This window comes from Camelus ferus, chromosome 23 (genome assembly GCF_009834535.1).
Source record: "Camelus ferus isolate YT-003-E chromosome 23, BCGSAC_Cfer_1.0, whole genome shotgun sequence".
NCBI lineage: Eukaryota > Metazoa > Chordata > Mammalia > Artiodactyla > Camelidae > Camelus > Camelus ferus.
The window spans coordinates 23,720,318-23,743,965 of NC_045718.1; the positions used below are offsets into that span (position 1 = coordinate 23,720,318).

The 23,648-nt window shown below is 37.2% G+C and overlaps 1 long non-coding RNA gene across 2 annotated transcripts in view; it reads right to left on the reverse strand.

Moving 5' to 3' along the window:
- Positions 1–4,843: 4,843 nt before the first annotated feature.
- The window catches only part of LOC116659239, a 54,649-nt gene continuing 35,844 nt past the window's right edge, over positions 4,844–23,648 (reverse strand). Inside the window, exons 3-4 of one of the 2 annotated variants that reach the window (XR_004314477.1) lie at positions 6,493–6,570; positions 4,844–4,929 (exon numbers count right to left, since the gene is read on the reverse strand). This is a non-coding gene — a long non-coding RNA (uncharacterized LOC116659239). Of the gene's footprint in view, positions 4,930–5,579; positions 5,733–6,492; positions 6,571–23,648 lie in introns of those variants that run through there. The other variant, XR_004314478.1, reaches the window with a different exon arrangement.

Consider the following 23,648-nt stretch of genomic DNA (forward strand, 5'->3'; position numbering starts at 1 on the left):
AATTTTTGCTCTTGTTTCCCATGCCTGAGAAGATATACCTCCCGCAAAATATCGTTAAGACAGATGCTTCTAGGTGTTGTATGGTTTCAGGTCTTACATGTAGATCTTTAATCCATTTTTGAGTTTATTTTTGTGTGTGGTATGAGAAAGTAGTCCAGTTTGATTCTTTTGCATGTATCTATACAGTTTTATCAACACCATTTGTTGAAGAGGCTGTCTTTTCCCCATTGTATATTCTTGCCTCCTTTGTCATAGATTAATTGACCAGTGTCTGTGTGGGTTTTTTCCTGGGCTCTCTATTCTGTTCCATTGATCTATGTGTCTGATTTTGTGCCTGCACCATACTGTTTTTACTACTGTAGCTTTGTAGTATTGCTGTCAGTAACTTGAGATCTAAAGTATATACTTTCAAATGCTATGTACTGATAAACTATAATAAAGTCAACATTCTTGTGGAACTGTAAATAGAATAAAATTTCCCCAGTTTTTAACATCAATTCCTTCATTTAGCAAAAGAATTAACCAAAGATTTCAAAGAAAATTATGCCTCCTTGGTATTATAGCAATTTCAGAAAGATATAATTCCTATCTTGAGGAAGTTTATTTAACCTTAGAGTCAAATTCTAGTTCTAGCTTTGCTGTTTTAAATGTTGCATAATGTAAATCACTAACTTTGGGGGTGTTAGAGAATTAAAAGAAGAATTTTAAAGTACACACAATGACTTTAGGCCTGGGTCCATTAAAATAAAACTCAGAGTCTGCTCAAATTCTAAGCTAAGAGTTATTCAGAAGGGCTGTTGGGTCAGACATTCTCCTATGAAAGTGGCTAGTAAGTGAGCCTTTGGTACCCACTTTTAGGCATTGGAAAATGGAAGACTTTTAGATCCTATTGAGACATCAGTGAGTACTAATCACACTAATCTAGATGGTCCGATTAATACAGAGAAACCAATAAATGGATAACTAATTTCTCTAGATTTGGCACTATATCATTTTTACTTATCTTGTTTACTAAACTTTGTTTCTGTATCTATAAAATTGGTCTAATAAAACTGGCCTAAATGATTTAGGATTATCCAGAGCTGTCAATATAGTATAATTCCAAGACAGCATATTACTGGTAGAACTAGTTAAATTATAGGACCATGTTGGTGTAACAAAATCTAAGAGTAAAGGATCAGAATGTGTAAGGGTCCCAAATCAACCTCTAAACTTTCCTGTAATTGCTGATTTTCATTGCAATCTGGGACAAAGGAACACAATGTGTTATTGGTCATAATAATGCCTGGTGGAAAAGTCCCGGAGGTTTGGCCTGTCAGGGTAGATGTTGTGGGGAAATGGCATAGCATTCTCTCACAGGTCAGCAGGGGGTGTCACATCACCAGCCTTCCTGTCGCCCTTCCAGCTCCTACAGTTGCTGAAGAGATCTTTAAATGAAAAAAAGCATTCAAATGAAATTCATCCACAACAGCTGTGACTCTTCTCACTTTACTGCTTTCTATTCATTTAATGTTTTGATTTTCAGAACTACCTTCCTAGACATCTGTGGAAAATTAATATATTGCCACATAAATGCATTAGGTCATTAGGTTCTTAGACCCAAGTCCAATGTGTGTGTGTGTGTGTGTGTGTGTGTGTTTGTGTGTAGGCTTCCCTACACTAACAAGCAATTCTTTGATGTCAGCAGGGTGTCTGAGAATTCAACTCAATTCTGATACTACCTACCCACAGAGAGAATCAGATTTCACTGGTAGAGGGCTCAGTCCCACAAGATTGCCCTCCACTTCATATGCCAAGCTCAGGTCTAGGTTGTTACCTGTGCTTCTGGCTAAATTGGCTATAAACCAGAGGTTCCCATGACCCCCTCCTTGGGCTTAATTAATTTGCTGGAAGGGCTCACAGGACTCAGGAAAATCCATTCACTCACTAGACTACTGATTTATTACAAAGGATATTAAAGGATACGAATCAGCCAGATGAAGAGATACATGGTTGGTGGAGGGTCCCAATCAAAGGAGCTTTTGTCCTTGTGAAATTTGGAGCCCAACATAGTGGTACATGGAAGTATTTTGGTTTTCCCAGCATGGAGGTTCCCCACAACACCCTCTTTTTGGGTTTTTATGGAAGCTTCATTACACGGGCATGGATGATTAACTCATTGGCCATCAATAATTGATCCAACTTGTAGTCCCTCTCCCCTCCCTGGAAATCAGAGGGTGGGACTGAAATTTCCCATCTTCTATTCATGATTGGTTCCCCTGGCAGCCAGCCCCCATCCTTAGGTGTTTTCCAAAAGCCACCTCATTAACATAAATCCTATTGAAAAATGCTAGAGAGGGTATGGAGAAAAGGGAACCCTCCCACACTATTGATGGGAATGTAGTTTGGTACAGCCATCATGGAGAACGGTATCAAAATTCCTCAGAAAACTAAAAATAGACTTACCATATGATCCAGCAATCCCGCTCCTGGGCATATATTTGGAAGGAACTTGAATTCAAAAAGTACATTCACCCCAATTTTCATAGCAGCACTATTTACAGTAGCCAAAACATGGAAACAACCTAAATATCTGTTGACAGATGACTGGATAAAGAAGCTATGGTATATTTATGTAATGGAATACTACTCAACCATAAAAAAGAATAAAATAATACCATTTGCAGCAACATGGATGGACCTGGAGATCATCATTCTAAGTGAAGTAAGCCAAAAAGAGAAAAAAAATACCATATGATATTACTAATATGTGGAATCTAAAAAAAAAGAACTTATTTACAAAACAGAAACAGACTCACAGACATAGAAAATAAACTCATGCTTACAGAGGGAAAAGGGAGTGGGAAGGGATAAAATAGTAGTTTGAGATTTGCAGACACTAATTACTATATATAAAATAGATAAACAGTAAGTTAATACCATATAGCACAGGCAACTATATTCAATATCTTGTAGTAACCTATAATGAAAAAGAATATGAAGAGGAATATATATATATGTATGTATATGTATGACTGAAATATTATGCTGTATACCAGAAATTGACACAACATTGTAAACTTCAATACTTGTATACTTCAATTAAAAAAAAGAGAGAGAAAGAAACATAAACCCTGTCATGACAGTAAGAGCTTGTTGTGAATAACAAGACACTTATTTCACCTTTACATCAATGAAGCATTTTCAGGAACTGAGGACAAGAGATCAAATATTATAATGAATATACTCCCATTTCTCTTATTGCTCAGGAAATTTCAAGGGTTTTGGGAACTGTGAGCCAGAAACTGTAGATGAAGACCAAATATATACGAGAAATATATTTTGGTCATCAGAATGACCAAACAGAAATATTTCTTATAAATCACAGTATCACAATAAAAATATTTAAATTCTCAGCTTATTTTACAAACATGTCCTTATTTGTTGATCACTGTCACAAAAATCATTTTGAGACAGGAGGGAAGGGGGCAGGGCACAACCACTGAAGGAATGACACTGCAAACGAGGACAGGACAAAATGGTTAGAACCAAGTTGGTAGAAGATTCGACTTCCAGTAGATCTTGAGCCTCATGGCAACCCACAGGCGCCATGACAGTTTCCAAGCTGACCTTAAAAGGTCAAAAAGTGGGCAGGGGCCCAATTCCTGGAAATCCCCTGCTTTTCCCCAAAATAGTTGGAATAATCCTCCTACTTGTTAGACTATGAAATTACTGAGCCCATAAAACCTAACAACCCCCCACCTTAGGGTCACCTTCTCTCTTGCTTTCTTAGATGGCCTGCACTCTGTCTATGGAGTGTGTATCTCCCTGAATAAACTTGCTTTCCCTTTACTATGTCTTACTCTTGAATTATTTCCTGCGTGAGACAAGAATCTATTCTCTGGTAACAATTTAAAATTATGATGGAAGCAAGTATCTCATGCTTTTCAAAAAAGAAAAAGAAAAAAGTCAGAATCATCAGGAAAAACTATAGAATTCCTCACGTGATAAGGAGCATTACTGACTGTAAGGCTATAAGAACTTTGGAAAAGTAGTTATGTTACTACCAGATAGGCAAGGTTTTCCTCAATGACATTCAAATCAAGTATTAAGAGACACAAATCACATCCTACACTTACAGCTCAGTAGAGCATGTGGGAAGCTGGTCAAGACTCACACAGCCAGGGCAGGTGTACAAAATCAGGTAAGGAGTGAATGAGTAACATACAGCTTTAGGAGATTTTGCTATTTTAATTGTTAAAAAATGATTAAGAACAAATTTAAAGTGCTCAGCTATACTAACTACTATATATAAAATAGATATAAAACAAGTTCATACTGTATAGCACAGGGAACTATATTCAATATCTTGTAGTAACTTATGGTGAAAAAGAATATGAAAACGAATATATGTATGTTCATGTATGACTGAAGCATTGTGTTGTATACCAGAAATGGACACAACATTGTAAACTGTCTATACTTCAATAAAATATATATATTTTATATATACACACACACACACACACACACCAAAAAAATGCTCAATTCGAGGCACCTATAAGAGAAAACAACTTGTGATTTGTTTCCTTAAGCCTAAAAAATTTAGTGGGAGGAAAAAACTATTTGAGGGAGAACAGTGAGGGAAAAGCATGCACTCCTCCTATTGTTTGTAAACCAACCCAACTAGGATGCTGGGCTTACGGTTCCTCTGCTGTCATGCCTAGAGTTTGGACACTGGTTCTCACCAACGACTGACTCCCCAAGATGATTGCAACTCAATCAATTTTACCAATTCATGTGTTTAAGAGGATGTAGAAAGTGAGCTAATTACATAATGTCTTTAGCATTAATAGATACACACAGGTCTGACCCGTTCATGATGTACTTTGACAGTGGAAGCAGTTTTCATCAGTGTGGTTATTTTCCTCCTCAAGTGGGCCAGGCAATCTGGATTCAAGAGACAAATTAGGATAATTCATGAACTTTTAAATTGTCAAGGAGGAAGACATTTTTCTCTATCTTCCTACGTTCTTCTGGCTGGCCTAAGAATTAAATTGACATGAGACAGATCAACAAGAGAAAAATCAAACAAAAGTTTACTGGAATATATACATAGGAAAGACCCAGAAAACCTGAGCAATGCATCAAAATGCCTGAAGCCCTTCAATACCCTCTTCAGCTAAGTACAAAAGAGACTTCAAGTAGGAAGAAGGCAATTTACAAAGAGATGGAAAAGCAAATATTTGGTAAACAGTTGTTCAGGCCTGTACTTCTAGCTACACTGGTCTTATGACTAACAGGCTCCCCTCTCTGTGCACTCTTTTCTTAGAATAACTTAATCCTTTTTCACCCAAGAGGTACTGAAAGAAGGTCATGGACTGAACGTCAAGAAAATGGGAAGACCCTCCTCAATTCCTCCATAATCAGAGCAAGTTCTTATCAAGATGAAGAGAATGAACACCCTGTAAAATGCTTGATTGCTGTCACCTGTTCTGTTCCATCCAGTTTTTCTATAAAACCTCAAGACCCCAACCCCAAGATGGGCTCACAGTCTTTAAGGCATGAGCCCGCTGTGACTCCCTTTGCCAGGCAAAGCAATAAAGCTGCTCTTTCCTTTGCTCCCAAAACTCTGCCTCCGAGTTTGAACTCACTTTTTGGGGTGCAGAGGCCGATTTTTCAGTAACATAAAGGGGGAGGTCAAATTTTGTTCCTGAGTCTTTTGGCCTTGATTATTTTTGGCTCGAAATAACCTGCATACCAAAGAGACATTTTAGGGTGGCAAATTGTTTTCCCCTGTAGAACAAAGGTTGTTATTTCCAAAGGAAAGGAATCTAAAAATAGGGGACAAAGTTATTTAATTTTTTTAACCTACCTTTGCATCAATAAATTACCTATAACACAACATTGTAAAATGATTATAAATCAATAAAAAATTTTTTTAAAAAATTAAGAAAATAAATAATAAATAAATAAATAAATAACCTATATACCACATTCAACATAAGGAATATCTTATTTTCTAGTCATTTAACACAGATAACAATACCCGAAAGACCATGAAAGTATAAATATTAGGTGCTTGGTGACGTTTTAGTGAAAAGCTGATTTATTATATGTCTCCAAGAAGGCTCACATCATGAGTAATTTATGTTCATGTTGCAGGAACACAGTTATTTCAAAGCATTTATATTGCACTAAAAATCTCCACTCTTGTGTGTGTTCAGTGTGGTTAAAAACCAACAACGCGAGGTTAGAGTAGGTAATCAAAAAGGCAGTGGTGTGAATAACCTTGTATGCCCTTCAGAAAATGCGTAATAACCGTGTCCTGCCTCAAAACAGCATAGCTCATTAGGTTTCTGAATACCCTATTCAATCATTTCAAAGTTTGTCCATGGTTAAAGAGTAACGACATAATTATTTCCCTTTCCCCAAGGGAATTACCAAATTGCAAAATACTCTTTTGGGGACCCAGGCCTCTGACAACATACTGAGTAGTAAAACCTCACTCACTCAGAATAATTGTGCAGGCGGCTTCCTTCTTCTGGATGGGGTCTCTGGAATACTTTCGTCAGTCCTTTAGTTTATAGACTATTTTGAAAAAAATAAATATGTGGCTTGTTAGTTTCCAATACATTGTATGATGCACCAAGATATCAGAGTTCTGATCCTTATAGATTCGTACCATGGTTTCAGCAATATTGTCTCAGAAGAGCCAAACAGATTTTATCTCCAAAAAAAAAAAAATCATAATAATAATAACGACAAGCAACGAGCAAACTTGTCAAGTCTGAAGTTCAGATGTTTGTTTTAAAGGATCTCCAACCTCTTCATTATTATCCCCTCAGCTTCAGCAGTATTCATTCTTCCTTCGGATGCCCACTGGGACCACACTGCTCAATCTCATCACTCAGTAAAGAAGGAGGAATGGGCCTGAAAACAAGTAAATAAGGACAAACACTCACTCCCATCAACCTTTTCACTTTTATGGATAACCAATTTATGTACACAGATGGTCTCCTCTTTGAAAACTAATTGTAGGCAATAAAAAGAAGAATGCAAAGGAACTAGAATGAAAGAAATCAAACAGTTTCCTCTGGGCCAGTGCCTTCCTCTCCTCTGTCCACCCCTGCCACCTCTTCTGCCCCAAGGACTTCAGATTCCAAGGAATCCAAAAACTGCTCTCATTTCAAAACACTCATCCCTGATCTAGGAGTCTTTGAATAGTCTTACTTTTGGACTTACAGAATATTACAGTATTCTACTTGAGAAGTAGTTACGAGCTGGACCAGATGATAGCAGTAGGAATAAAGAAATGGCCAACACAAGTATCTGCCTTTAACAGTAAGATTCTGCCCATTGGAAAAATGTTGCCCCTGGCCCGCCGGTTCATGTTAAGACACTCAGAATCACAGCTTCTCCCTAAGGGTTAGTATGGAGGGACAGAAATGTTACTTTCAAAACTTCCCTCACTCAGGGCAGCCCAAGACAAAGGGAATAGTGGCTGAAACCTAGCAAAAGAGACATTTCCACAGCATTGCTGCTCAGTAATGTCTGGTCTCCACATCTATAAATTGGCAGATATTCCCAAATCCTTAGAAAAGTCGACCTATTGGGTCTACAGCAATGGTCTTGGCCATTTGCTATACAACAGTTCTTCTATCACCCAGAAGAAGAGGAACATTACAAGTTGTCACTGGTTGCTCTAATATTTCTACTAGAGAAGAGAGGAAACCTGCCCCTCAGAACTCCAAATGAGAAAGAAAAGTTATAAGTGGTTGGGAAAAAAGAAACTTTGCAGTAAAGAAAGTAACCTCACAAGCAAAAAGCTAAGGAACAGTAGGAGCGATGTTTGATAATTATTCTTAATTTTACCTTGAGGAAAATGTAAGAGACAATGGTGAAAAATACTTTTGTTTGATACCTTTTCCTTGGTGCTCTTAATATTTTATCTTTAAAAAAGCAAATAACTTCTCTTTGAGTTCAATAAAGAGAAGGGAGTCTCTCCTGACCTTCCCCAAATATTCCATCAAAAAGACATTCAGAATACATCACATGTTAAGGGCTCTTTTGGTCTACTGAGGCCAGTGAAGAATCAAAAAAAAAAAAAAAAATCAGTATCTTTTGGCATTTTGCAATCATGGTCCTGTAGCTTCTTTATTTAGGCATTTCTTGAGTGTGTGTGTTTCCATATTCTCCCTGTAATAATTTCCTCTCAAGTTTTTTTATTATACTGGTAGTACAATAAAATGAAGAAGACAAATTGATTGACTTTGTGGATCCAACCCCATTGGTCACTGATCACTGGTAGGTTTTTAACTAACTTAAACTTTGGAGATTTAAATTTTTTTCCTTTTGTTGCGCCAGCCATGCTTCATAATTTTTTCTCATTTATTTATATTCCTTTTTATTTTATGCCACCTTTCAACAGTGGGCTTGTTTAGATTCCAGAAAGGCAACCAAAGAACAAGTTGCAATAAATAATTTTAAAGTTTTATAGCATATTAATTTTTAGAATAAACCTTAAAAATTCTCATCACAAGGAAAAACTTTTCTGTTTCTCTAATGTTGTATCTATGTGAGATGATGGATGTTTACTAAAACTATTGCGATGATCATCTCATGATGTATGTAAGTCAGACCATTTTTTTGGTACACTTTAAACTTATATACAGTTGTATCTCAATAGAACTGGAAATATATATATATATTTAGTGCATATTTGTAATATATAATATACATATTTATGTCTTTGTACACTATAATATTTTAATATTTATGTTTTTTGTACAGCTTAGTAAAATCACTCTACATCTTATAAAAATAAGATATTTTAAAATACTAATTAAATAAAATTAATTTAATGATCTTCAAGGTCTGGAATAGTCAGGCAACTACTTCAAGAATCAAATATCTTTCCAAATCTCTGAAAAATCAAAATCAATGCAATAGGACTCTTAGGAGTCCTTTGCTGTCAGTTTCTAATAATGCTTGAAGCAGATAGTGTCTGCTTTAAGTCAGAGTTAAGGAGCAAAGGGATTTGAAAGGTAGAGGAATGTAATTTTACCTTGTTGAAATTTCACCACATTAAAGGTTTGTATCTAGATATCTCCCATCAAAATACCATCAGTCAAAAAAGTACGAATTAAAAGTCATCAAGTAGATAAAATCTTGTCTGGCATGAGCAAGAAAAGCATGAGAGATATTGTCTTAAAAATATTTTTAATTGAACACCAAGAAGCGTGATAACATCTTCAGACTGGTCGGCTCGGAGGCTGTGGTGTAAATTCAGGAATGTGGATAGCTGCTATCCTAAAACCAATGTGGAAGAAAGTTGGGGGATATGAATGAAAATTAGGTGAACATGGTAGTAACATCTTATATGCACAATAAATCTCTACATTTCTTCCCATCTATTGTCCTCAAAGCAATAACCTGGTAACAGTAGTTACCTGCAGTGGCCTAGCCTTTGCCATGCTTTGATACACAGCAAAGACTTGCAGGTATGTTGACCAAAGCGTGATGATAGAAATTGCTATGCTTTGAATACCATGCAATATTACATAATACTGCAATCACAGTTGTCTTTTCAATCACATCCTATTTACAGAACATCTACACATGTATGGATTGTGCTAAAGCATTAAAAATGCATTAGGTGCTAACATCCTTGCTTGCACTATAACATGAAGATACGTGAAATACAAATATCTGTGATTTTCTATAAAGCTGGAATACAAATAAAAAGTGTTTAGTATCTTTCACGTAGGACATTTTCTAAGTATAAGAAGGGGAAGTATAGGCAAAAAAACTAAACAAGAGTCTACGAGTAGACAAATAACTTGACTTTTACTGTGATTGTAAGAGTAAATTAGTTCAGAAAGGGAGAGAAGGAGAAAGAGAGGGGCAGGGAATGAAAAGGAAAGGGGAGGAAAGGGAAGAGGAGTAAAGAAAAGAGAAGACAATTCAGAAACAATCAGCGAGTCTTTAAAAACAAGACAGAAACAAACAAACAAAAATATCTTTAAAAAATACGACAGAAACTTTATAATACTATGAATTGTAGTACTATTAATCTGATAGTACTATGAATAAATAAAATGTATTATTTACTCAATGGCGATGGGAAACTTTGAGAGGTGGAAAGAGATTAAGCAGCTCCTTAATCTTCCAGCTCAGTAATCACTGGTATCATTTGGCATTATTTTAATTATTTAACAGTAATATAATCAATGATTCTAGATTATTATTTTTTATTTACTCCACATTCTATTACATCTCATCTTTCTTCTAACAGCTGAACCTGTTTCTAATGTCACTGATGCAGAGTTAAATTATAGCTTAAATGTATAAAATCTCATTTGCTTTAAAAACATTTCCATCATTACCAAGTCAGTTATGGGAACAGATACAAAGGGCAAGAACTCTGGTTCTCTGACTGGGACTTCCCCTCATAATAGATGCTCAAAATGTCCTGTATTTCTTAAACGGGAAGCATGTTTCACCCGACATCTACAAGGTCATAGTTGAGAGATGTTTGCTCAGAGCATATCTGTCTTTGCTTTATGAATTGAGTTATCCGTCAGACTGAACTTAGTTGGAGGTTCTGGAATCCTGAAATCTGTACATAAAAAGACGATTAAAAGCCTTGTGAGGAGTGCTCTAGATAAGAAGGTAAAGCCCTGGTTTGAGGCAAGATGCCTGTCTCTGGTCACTTGAGCCCCTCCACAGTTGTCCTCATCCATGGGGTCTCCTTTGCTGATCTGGTTTCCTTACTACCCTAGTAGGTCCTTTTTTTTTTTTTTTTTTTAACCATCTAGCAATCACCCACCCCTGTGAGAAAACTATCTAATTCATATAGTCACACTAAAGTGTATTTAAAGGATTGGGTTTTATTAATTATCATTCCTAGAAGTATTTGCGTCAAGAAATATAAACTTGAGGATAAAGAAATGAAATACTGATAATGACATTTCCAGCCTTGTTTAGGTGAAAGGGTTTGGGAACCTGGTAGAGGTAGTGGCAGAATGGAAGAAATACTAACTGGTAGCTCCTGGCCCATTGCACAGGGATGACTCCTCACGCATGTGTACATAGCCCCTAGTCTTTATGTCACACTTATCCTAATCATCAAAACTAACTGCATAGTGCTACACGGACAGAGCTTTGGCTCCAGAGTGAAGAGACCTCATGTATCATCTAGTTATTTCTCACTCTATTTGTATGATTCAGGTCAACTTATTCATTACTTCATTCCCATAGCACCTCTGAGTTCTTTTAGCTATTGAAAACAAGCCTAGAAGTTGAGGTATGGGGTACAGTATAAAACAAAAGGATTCTTCCAAACTAGCAAATATTGAAGTTTAACTGAACATTATACTAGTACCTTTTGCCTGAATTAAAATTTTGGTTTCTGAAACTGACCCTGTGAAAGTTCCTACTGTTGAAACCTGTCAAGACTTCCATCTGCAAATCCAAATGTCATCATTTACAGTGGGCTATGATTTCCTACTCAAACTCCCACAGAGGCTCTGAGCTGATGAAGAATCTTTTGAAAGGGACTATTCCTTCTCTCCAAGGGATTTAGAACCTAACAAAGATGAATAAGGTAAGTAAATATTTACTAATGTTTTGGAAACCAGAATGCAAACTGAGCCTTAGTGAGTGGGCAGACTTAGCGCGAGTATGACAGTAACACGACTATTCAGGTTTTTGAGATGCATGACCTATTGGATTTTCTGTTTTCCTCTTGTACTTTGAGAAATTCTAATTTTTCACTCAGAGGCCTGTTGCTTATTTATGATGATATAATTTCTTCAGTAAATAACACTAACTTAAAATTTTTATAATGTAAGTGAATGTGTGAAAACCACACACACTTAGAAACACACCTGACCCAAGCACAAACTCATAAATGACTACAGCTCTGGAATGCATCATAAAAATGCTTGATGATCAGAAAAGGAAATAACTAGCAGGTTGGGAATAGAAGCTGAAGGGATTGTCTAAGACGGTGATGGAAGTGACTGAGTCAAGAGGGACAAGTTTGACCAGGCTTTATTCAGGAGCTGGGTACTAATTTGGAATAGTCTTATTTCATCCTTACATCCTCACAGGAAAGTCTAGGAAATTTGTTATAACTTTATAAATGATTATAGTTAGTCTTGTATTTAATTTTGTTAAAATACTCATTATAATAAGTGTGTTTTTTTTCCTCTTTATAAGATTTAGTAGGCTAAAAGTCTTTTCTCTTATTAATTTTTCAAGGTATCTAAAATTCCAAGGTTCAGATTTAGGTATCCAACTCTTGACTTGGCATCTCCACTTACATGTCTCAAAGGCATCTCAAACTCAAAGTGACCAACACTTAAAACCACAATTTTTGTCTCATACCGGACTCTCTCTTAGTGTTGCCTCTCTCAGTGATGGGTGTACACATTCAGTTATCATCCTTGACGTCCTATCCCTTGACACCTCCATTGTCAGGTCCATTGATATCGCCTTTAAAATATCCTTTAAATCTACATACACCCCTCTCCCTTTCTCCCCATTGTCAACCACTCCTAATTCAAACAAGGTCTACTGGAGGACCCTCTTGATCTGGTTTTACCATACAACTCTTGTTCCTTACCTTTGATTCTCTCACACAGCCCTCTGTGGGAGCTGACTAAAATACCAAGCTCATCATATTATCTTTTTTCTTAAAACCCTCAAAGGTAATATATTTCTCTTAAGATAAAGAAGCCTCTTTGACATGTTCTAGGAAGTTCTGATTGACCTAACTCCAGATCACCTCAGCTCCAGTCTCCTCCTTGCTATCTTCTTCCTCATAGTCTTTGTTTGAACTTACTGACTTCTTTCCAATTCTGAATATGCCATGACTCTTACATCATAGAGCCATTCCCCATACTGTTCCCTCCACCCAAAACACCTCTCACATGCCCATTTGCCTAATAATTTTTACTTTTCCTTCAAAGTATCCAAATATCTCTTCCTGGGGAAATTCTCTGATTTGACAAATTGGATCAGATCCCTACCCTCTTCGGGGCACTTATCACTATTTTTAATTTGTATACTTACAAATGCATTATCTGCCTCCCACATAGTAAGCTTCATGAGGGCAGAGACCATGTCTGTGTTTGCTGGCACTTTTCTTGAGAACTGCCCAGTGATTAGCAAGTATTGGGTTGGCAAGTGTATCGTGGAATGAATGAATGCATGAATGAATAGATAATGGATGAATGGATGACTGAAAGATCACTGTCTTCAGATGTCAAATACCTAAAGTCATTAAACTTATCTGTTGTAGAGTTTTATCAGCTCCTAGGAAGAAAATATCCTGAGAGAATGGCATTTGGTGTGATGGTACAGAGAAGAATAGGAAATGGATAATACAGAGAATATTTAGTTACTTTTACGGTTCAGAATTTATTCCCCTTTCCTAAGAGCATCCTCTTATTTGCATAATTTATCTTTATTCCACTGGGTGTGGTTTTGTGGGAGTATATATATCTGGGAGGTTGACTGTTCACCTCTTATTGATTCCTGGAGTGTTGTCTAGCTTTAGAATAATTTTCTCCTTGCTTAATTTAACCAGAATCTGGTTCTATTTCTTGCAACCAAGAACTCTGATGGTGACAGGAAGGGGTAATGCACCAGGATGCGCTGGAAGTCCGGAAAAGAATGTGAAAGCATTCAACAAACATCTGTTTCTGAGAGTACAGAGACGGAAAAACCATGACTCATACTTTTGAGAGACAGCTTTTGAAGGGACAGAAGAGAGAACCTGGGTAGAAGAGTGGTAATGCAGGAGGAACTATAACTATTGCCTGAGGGGCACTGGAGGTGTTATTTCAGACGGAGTAATGTTCTGAAAAGCAGAAAGTTGCTCATTGGAAGATAAAATGATGATATGAATGATTTACTTCAATTTTTTTTTTTCAGTTGGAGGTAGTGTGAATTGAACCCAGGACCTCCTGCATGCTAAGCATGTGCTCTACTGCTGAGCTGTACCCACCCCACTACTCCAACTTTTTAATTGTGTCTAGAGCAACTCTCTTTCTTGGGAATTACACATATTTCATAACAGCTGTTTATTCCATAAATATGGAGAATGTGGAGAAGGAAGAAATCATTTTTATCTTTCAGGAGGTTATAATTGTGAGTGGAGATAATATTTTATTTATTTTATTTTATTTCTGAGAATAGGAAAGGGGCTTATCAGGTGACGCTGCCATAGACAACAGTGGGCCACGCAGACAAGAGGGGCCTGTGTGAGCCCTGGGGGCCGGTTGTTCGGGTCTTTTACAAGGTAGGGCCACAAGGTGCCTGACTGGCTTGTGTGCAAGTCTCTGACTCACTGCAGGTGAGGTAAGAAGTTTAGGGTCTGTGAAGGGCAATGAGATTTATGACTGTGATAAGGTGAAGACGTGAGCTGAAACAAGCCTGCCTGAGCTGTTCTGAGATTAGGCATTGCATAGGGCGATTAGTTTGTTAGGGGAAACACACCTAGTAAAGAATGTACTTTATCTGTTGAGGGATTGCAGGCAGACATCTGAGAGCCCAGGAATGGGGGTCATAGGACCTTGAAGGATGCCAGTTGGCCCCACATTCTCCTCTGACAGATTGGCAGTGACAACTCTTTGGAACAGGGCTGAAGGTCTCATCTTCCATATTACCTTCTGCTGAATGAGGGCGCCGTGCTGTCCCTGCCTATGGTGCCATTCTGTATGGGATTATGGGGCCCCGACATCCCTGCAACCTTAAAGATGGGAGCAGGAGACCCTAGTTGCTCCAAGGGCTGCATCACCAGGATGTTGGCTTGGTTCCTGGTGGCTATCCTGGTAGGAAGGATGTCTTTTTTCCTAAGTTCATGAATCTTGGACTTCAAAGAGAGACAATCATTTTTGTGAGAGGAATACAATACAAAAGTAAACATATACCAAGATAAATAGCTAAATCCAGTAAAAACAGAGAGAAGAAATTTGAGAATATCTGGAAAAAAAAAAAAGACCTTATCTGTTTGGGAATCTAGGAAAAGGCTTGGAGAACCAGTCAAAGACCTGTTTTGTGACTACGACAAAATAGTAAACACTGTCATAAGGACGTCAAGAGCCATGTGGTTTTGTAAGACAGCTCTCCTTAATGGCCAAAGTAGATGTCACTATCAATGATTTTAGTGCTTTACTAGATATGAGGAGATGCAAGAATTTGGGTTCATAAAGTCATTTCCTGAAAATATCTCACTATCTGAAGGCCTGTTCCACCAGTTTTCCCAGAACACAGAGTGCCTCTTTCTTGACTTCTGCCCTGAGCTCCTTTCAGGGTGTGCTGATGGTCAGCAAATTCAGTGGCTTGCAACTTAATCCTTGTAGAGGCAGATGGCAAGTGCCCTCATAATCATAAATACAATCATGGCTTGGAAGGCATTTCATGACCATTTCGTCCCACGGTGCTAGAAGTTTGCTCATTTCTAGGTCAGGCAAAGATTTTGTTGGTGGGCCACTCCATGTGCTATTACAGGACTAGGCCTTATTAACAGTAGCAAAAATCTCGGGACCACCTGTCTTACTAGCCTGTTATAGTTCAGGGAAATATTCCCTCTTGTTGCCATTCCCCATATCTAGAGTTACACTATGATCCTAGTGTTATTAGGCTGGTTATCCTTACTACGATTTAATGTTTTCCCAGCATAAGGGAGCCTAAATGACTGTAGCCTGGTATTAACCATATAAATCCATCCCACAATTATGGGAAGTTATATTTTTGCTGATTAACCTTGAGTAACTTTAGAAGAAAATTTATATTTATAGCCAGAATTAGAGCAAGTATTAATTAGCCAGGTGAAGGAATCCCATCTAGCAATATCACTAGGGGCCTGAACAGAACTATAATTTCTTTCCTCTAGAATAAATTTCCTAAAGCCCTACCAATTAGACCCTTAGAATGCAGAAATCCACTAAGGTAACCCAGAAGTACTGGATATAGGTAGTCGACAATAAACTTAACAACTGGATTAACTTTAACTCTGCCTAAGATTGTGAAATATATTTAAATTACTGAGCTTAGAAATAAACCTAAAGTGTTCTTTGAATAAGTCAATTAAACTCTGTAACAACCTCCCATGGGCAGGACAGCTTTTTGTTGGCTGTGACTTGTCCCCTTTCTTGTAATCTAAGGGCAAGGACTGGTCTGGGAAGTGAAGTCTTAGTAAATACAGACCTCATTTAACAAAACTGGAATTTAAAACTTATCAGTTACAAAAGAAGTTGGAGTCAAATTGGGTTTCTGGCAGATGGAGCACATCAAAGATGGCTAAATCCTTTTTACTAATATTTATGGAAAAGAGACAAGACTTTTTTTTTTTTAAACTTTTTTTGTTGAGTAATAGTCCTTTTACAATGTTGTGTCAAATTCCAGTGTAGAGCACAATTTTTCAGTTATACATGAACATACATATATTCATTGTCACTTTTTTGTTTTCCACTGTGAGCTACCACAAGATCTGAAACAAGACTTCTATTTGTCCTTAACAGGTCAAGTCACTTACCCCTTTTCTCAAAATTTGCATTTTAAAAAGATGGCAGATAAACGTTCCTGAGACCAGATGGAACATTTGCATCTCAAAGGTAGGTTCCTCCTAGAATAATTTTGTTCCCTTAAAGGCCAGAAAAAGGCTTTTTCTTTTTTCTTTTTTTTTTTTTTTTCCCCACAAAGATACTTACAAGTCCCTTAAGTTATGTAGGGGAGGTTTGGGGAGTGGTAAAAGGATTGGTGGGTTTTGGATTCTTTCTGGAGCCACACTCTGGTCCTGGCAGTTTTGAGAGACAGCCATAAAGGCCAATTGCCCAAGTTGTGACAAGAGAGTTTAGCTGATAGATAGTGTTATAATTTAGGGTTCCAGTAAGGGGCTAAGCCTCTTGATATGGAAATTGGTATTGTGACCAGATGGTGTTACAGAAAAAGGCAAGGCACTAATCTCTTTAAGGTCTGGGGATTGAACATTTCCCAATTCTTTAAAATGCAGCTCAAAGGTGAGTCCTGGGGGATAGAGGAACTGCTTCCCATAGCGATTAAGGGAGGTATCAGAGAGAGAAAGAAACCAGCCCAGATTCTATTCTGGGTGTCCCCCAGAGAGAGGCTAAATGCGCAAACTCTATTCTGGGTGTCCCCCAGAGAGAGAGAGAACCTGAACTTCCAGCGTCCTCTTACTTTGGGCGTTCCCCAAGAAAGAGAAGCTAAACCAGGTGAAAAGACAGCACAAAAGGCGGGAAAGCAAAGAAAAAAAAGGAGACGGGGACTCACCTACTGGAGATTTCTATCTGGTGCAGCGGAGGCGGGAGGCTTGGTCAGTCTGCAGGTGTGCTCCTCAAAAGGCAGAGAGAAGGCACAGAGGTGCACCAGGTGGTTGGGCCCGAGAACCAAGGAGTGTCTCAAGGGCCAGCATCCGAGGAAGGGAGAGAGAGAGGAAGGGAGAGATGGAGAAGAGGGCATTTAGGAAAGAAAAGGCGCCTTTCTGGTGTGTGTTCACCCTGAGCGCCGGGGGTCATTCCCGTCTGTCAGACTGGGTTTCAGAGCCCGCTGAGAGCAGCCCGGCCAGGGTTCTGCAGTCCTCGGCAAGGCTTCTGGGAATTCCCGAACACTAGGGAAGAGCAGGAAAGTATGAGAGGAAAGGGAAGAGGGAACCTACCCTGACCACTCTGGCCTCCAGAACAGAGCGTCCGATCAAGCCAAGGGGAGACCCCCATAGGGAGGAGGCAGAGAGAGAAGCCCAAAGGGCTCCATCGGAGTCTTGGCCACGTACAGGCCTCCAAATGTTGTGGGACACAGGCAGCAGTCTGTCGGTGTCGCTGGGTTGGTAAAATAATTGATCAGAGATGAAGGAGAATAGGAAAGGAGTTTATTAGGTGATGCTGCCATAGACAACAGCGGGCCACACAGACGAGAGGGGCCTGTGTGAGCCTGGAGGTAATATTTTAAATGTAACGTGTTTATTTGCAAAGATTTGAATGAATAGATATTTCTTCAGAGAAGATACTAAAATGACCAATAAGTTAATGAAAAAAAAATGCTCAAAACCCTTTGTCATTAGGGGAATGCAAATCAAAATGACGAGATACCACTTCACCTATAATGGGATGACTCTAATCAAAATGACCGACAGTAATGTGTGTTGACATGGGTGTGGAGAAGTCAATGCTCTCATACACTGCTGGTGGAAATGCAAAATGACACGGTCACTTTGGAAAACAGTTTGGCAGTTTCTCAAAATGTTTAATATAGAGTTATAATATTACCCAACAATTTCACTCATGGGTAGCTACCCAAGGGATAGAAAAACATACGTTCACAAAAGACTTGTACACAAATATTCATAGGAGTTTTGTTCATTACAGCCAAAACATGGAAACCACACAAATGCCCATCAACTGATAAATGAGTGAACTGTGGTATATAGTACAATGAACTATCACTCAGCAGTACAAGGGAATGAAGTACTACATGTTACAGCATGAATAAATCTTGAAAATATGTTAAATGAAAGAAGGCAGTCACAAAAGACCAAACTGTATGATTCCATTTATATGAAATGCCCAGAACAGACAAACCCATACAGACCAAAATTAGGTTAGTGGTCCTAGGGCCTGGGGAGAGAAGAAAAACAGAAAGCAACTACCTAATGGGTACAGGGTTTTTTTTAGGGAGTGCTTAAAATATTTGAAAACTAGATTTTAGCAATTTTTGCACATCTGTCAGAGTCTATTAAATACCACCAATGTGTATATTGTAAAGATGAATTTTATGGTATATGAATTATATCTTAAAAAGTTATAAAAATAAATATAATGTATGAGTTAGTGCAAACCTAATAATATGTACAAAATGTAGGGGTACATGGACCGGGGAAAAAGTGGAACAGAGAAGACTTCATGGGGGAGATGACGCTGAATCTGTGAATTTCTTGTCTTTCACTCAACCTTACCTCTCAACACACTGGGAGTCAGTTTCATCAGGCTTTGGCTGCCCAGATACATAAATATTAAAGACTAACAACTGCATTTAGTTCTGAATGGAAAACATGTTCCAGAATGCACAAGCATATAAATCCCAAGAGATTAAGCTTCAGGCAACTCCAATTGCCACAGCTAGATCGCTAATAGAGGTCATTACGACAGGTCAGCTACACCTGAGTTTACCTAATGATGTATTTTTTTTTTTCCCTCTTTAAAGACTCATAAATACAAGAATTCCCAGGAGACAAGGACCCTCCAAACATTTTATTCTCACAGGATGTTGAATGAGTAGACATTAGAACCCACTTCATTTATCTGGTTGTTAACTGTGTAACCAAAACAATTCAGATCTCCAAATGTTTGCTCACATACTAAAAACCTAAACAATATTAAGCAGCACACTAAAGACAGGAAATGCCTCCTGGAAACTCTTGTAATACTCAGCGCTTTGGTACCACATTCAAAACTTCCCCAGAAAAAGAAAAAAAGTATCTCTCTTTTATCAGTGCATATACTCAGAAATTACAGCATTTAAATTCCTTACTTCTTCTCAAAAGACAACATCTATGAAAAAATGAAAAATGAAGTTCTAGACTGTACATCCCAGAGCTCATATATACCATTAATCAGGGGCACAGTGTTTATGATACTACTGGTTACTTATTAGCACTATTCCATCAATCTCACACAGGGAGTAAATAATAATAACAGGGAAAACATAATTCAAAACACGAGAGAGTCCTAAAGTAGAATTTTTATTGTAACCTAGGAAACTAGAAATTTGCCAGTCGTGTCTCCTTGTATAGCACTAAATCAGGGAGAAAGTGACAAGAATGAGTTGCCCTAAAAAAACCCTGCATCACAAATTATACACAAGTCTTCTGACCTTAACATTTCTGGCAGAAGAAATTCATGTCAAACACCACTGTGACCACAAAAAAATAGCAATCGATGGACCAGGAAGAAATATATTCTTGCAGACTCAGTGACAAATCCCTGGATAACATTGGGAAATCATATTTTGTAATATAGTAGAAGTGTACTGAGTCAGAGTTGAGGTTAGCCTAAAATGATAGACTAGTAGAATCAGAAAACGGTATGCACAAAGGAGGTAATCCCCACATTTCCACTGACTCACAAAGTAGACTGTATCTCGACCTCCCTCATGGGTGTCAGTCATTCTCTGCTCTTCAAAGATGTCCTGTTGGATGAGAAGAGAGGAAAACAAGATCCTGAAGGGTTTGAGGTGGGGAGGGGCAAGGAAAGGACTTTATGACAGTCTGCCTGCCTGGCAGAATATCTACAGAAAAATTAACTGTCCTGCATTGTGAATGTTAACTTCCCACTAGTATTTGCTTTGTGCTATTTAAAAAAAAATTTTTTTTCTTGAGTTCTATTTTACTGCAGTGAAGTAGGTAGACTTCAAGGGTATAATATGGTCAGTTTCGGCAAATGGATAAACTCACATAATCTACACCCTATCAAAATGGAGAACATTTTCATGGCTATAGAAGATTACCTTCTGCCTCTTTCTAGTCGATCGCTTCCCACCCAGGAATAGCTTTATTCAGATTTTCCATCACCATCAAAACATTTTTTGTTGTTGTTCTACCACTTCATATAAATATGGATTTCTTTATGTCAGGATCCTTTCACTCTGTATAATCCTGCTGCATGCATTTGTAATTTATTCCTTTTTATAGCTAAGTGTTATTATTCCCTTTTGTATTTGTTTATTCATTCCTCCATTAATGGAAATCTAGACTGTTTCCAGGTTTTGTCTATCATGTATAAAGCTGCTTGAATATTCTTGTACAAGTTTTTCTTTTTTTGACATATATTTTTATTTCTCTTGAATAAAACTGGACTTGCTGGGTCAGAGGGAAGAAGTATGTTTAAGTCTTTCAAAAGCTACCAGTTTTCCAAAATAGTTGCTCCATTTTGTACTCCCACCAACAGTTTTCTACTATTTGCTTTACACTTGTATCAACATTTGATTATAAGTCTTTCCATTTTAGCCTAGAATTTCTAGTGGCTATGTAATTATTTCACATGGTAGTTTTAATTCGCATTTTTCTACTGATTAAGGATGTTGGCTACATTTTCATGTGCCTATTGGCCATTCATGTATCTTTCTTTGTAAAGTATCTGTTCAAGTCTTCTATCCATTTTTATGTTGGGTTGGTTATCTTTTTATTATTGAAATGTAGGGTGTTTTTTTTTTTCTATATTCTGAACACATGTCCTTTTCTCAAATATATGTGTTGCAAGTATTTTTCTCCCTGTCTATGGCTTGTATATTCATTTTTTTAGTAATGTCTCTTGATAAACAGAAGTTTTGAATTTTAACAATTTCAATTTATCATTTTTTTCTTTTAAATTTAGCTTTATTTCTATGTCACTTCTGAAAATACTTGCCCAACACAAACTTGCCAAAATACTCCCCTATTTCCTTCTAGGAGCTTCATTTTAGGCTTTTACATTTAGGGCTATCACTCATTTCAAATTAATGTTTGCCTATGACTTTAGGTAGAGGTCAAGTTTCTTTTCTTTTCCCTATATGGATGCCCACTGGTTCCAGCACCATTCATGGGGGTAGGGGGGCTTTACTTAAAAAAATTTTTTCCTATTTTTAGGTTCTTTGAATATCTATATGAATTTTACAATTATCTTGTCAACTTCTATTTTTAAAAAGTCTGCTAAGATTGTGATTACAAAGAATCAATAGACCAATTTGGGGACAACTGAACATTTAATCATGTTGAGACTTACCATTTATAAGTATGATATGTCTCGCCATTTATTTAAGGTCTTCTTTAATTTCTCTCATGTTTAATATTTTAATGTAGAGGTTTACACAACTCCTATTAAATTTATTCCTAAGTATTTTATAACGTTGAGTGTTATTTATAATGCTATTTTAAATTTTACTTTCAAATATTGGAAATATAAAAATATAATTTATTTTTTCATATTGGCTTTGATAACTAAACCATTGTTAAACTTACCTATAAGTTCTAGCAGATTTTATATAGATTACTAAGGAATTTCTACAAGTCCAATGATATCAGCTACAAATAAAGGCAGCTTTATTGCTTCCTTTTTCATCTGTATGTCTTTTATTTCTTTTTCTTGCTGTTTTGTGCTAGGTAGGACCTCTATGACAATTTTGAACTGAAGCTGTAAAAGTGGGCATCCTGCAGGAGAATAAGAAAAGACAGACTGGGAGAAAATTTTGCAAAAGATGTATCAAATAAAGGACTATTATCCAAAACATAAAGAATTCTTAAAACTCAACAATAAGAAAATGAAAAACCTGATTTTAAAAATAAGCAAAAGACCTGAACAGAGACACCTCACCGAAGAAGACATATCGATGGAAAAGCATATGAAAAGATGCTTAACATCAAATGTCATTAGAGAATTGCAAGTTAAAACAATTAGGCATCACTACATATCTACTAAAACAGCCAAAATCCAAAAGACTGACAACTCTTGATGCTGATGAGTATGTGGAACAATTAGGAACTCTCATTCACTGTTAGTGGGAATGCAAAATGGTACAGCCACTTTGGAAGACAGTTTGGTGGTTTCTTAAAAATTAATATGATCCAGCAGTCACACTCCTTGGTATTTACCATAATGAGTTGAAAAATTATGTCCACAAGAAAACCTGCACAAGAATGTTTATAAGCCGTTTTATTCATAATTGCCCAAACTTGGAAGAAACCAAGATGTTCTTCAGTAAATGAATGGATAAATAAGCCGTGATACATCAAGACAACTGAATATTATTCAACATAAAAAAGACATAAGCTATCAAGCCATGAAAAGATATATGAGTAAGTGAAAGAAGCCAATCTGAAAAGGCTGCATAGTATACGATTCAGACTATATGAGACTCTGGAAAGAGCAAGACTATTAAAACAGTAAAAGGATCAGTGGTCACCAGGGAGTTGGAGGAGGGGGGAGGGATGAATAGGCAAAGTACAGAGGATTTTTTAGGGCAATGAAACTTTTCTGCACAGTGCTACAATGGTGGATACATGTGATCATAGTTTTGTCAAAATCCATAGAATGTGCAACACCAAGAGTGAACTCTAATGTAAAGTGGGTGATATGATGTGTCAATGGAGGTTCACGGATCACAACAAATGTACCACTCTGGAAGGGGGATGTTGATAACAGGGTGGCTGTGAATATGTCAGCACCAAAGGTGCATGGGTGTCCATATCTTCCTCTCAGTTTTGCTGTAAGCCTAAAAGTGCTCTAAAGAATAAAGCCTATTAAAAAAAAATACGGACACCCATACTTTTCACCTATATTTGAGGTAGAGCATCTAGTGTTTCACCATGATATTAGCTCTGGAATTTTTGTATGTCTTTCATTAAGGCTGAGAATTTTTTCCTTCTATTCTTATTTTGCGGAGAGTTTTTATCATACGCTGGAGCTGAAATTTGATAAATGCTCTTTTTGCATCTATTGAATTATATAGCTTTTCTCCTTAAATTAATGTTTAAATCACACTGTTGAACTTTCACGTTAAACCAACAATATATTACGCTTTTTCTATGTTGCTATATTTGATTTGCTTGTATTTTATTTAGGATTTTGTATATGTACTTATAAGGAATATTAATTAATATTTTTTCTTCT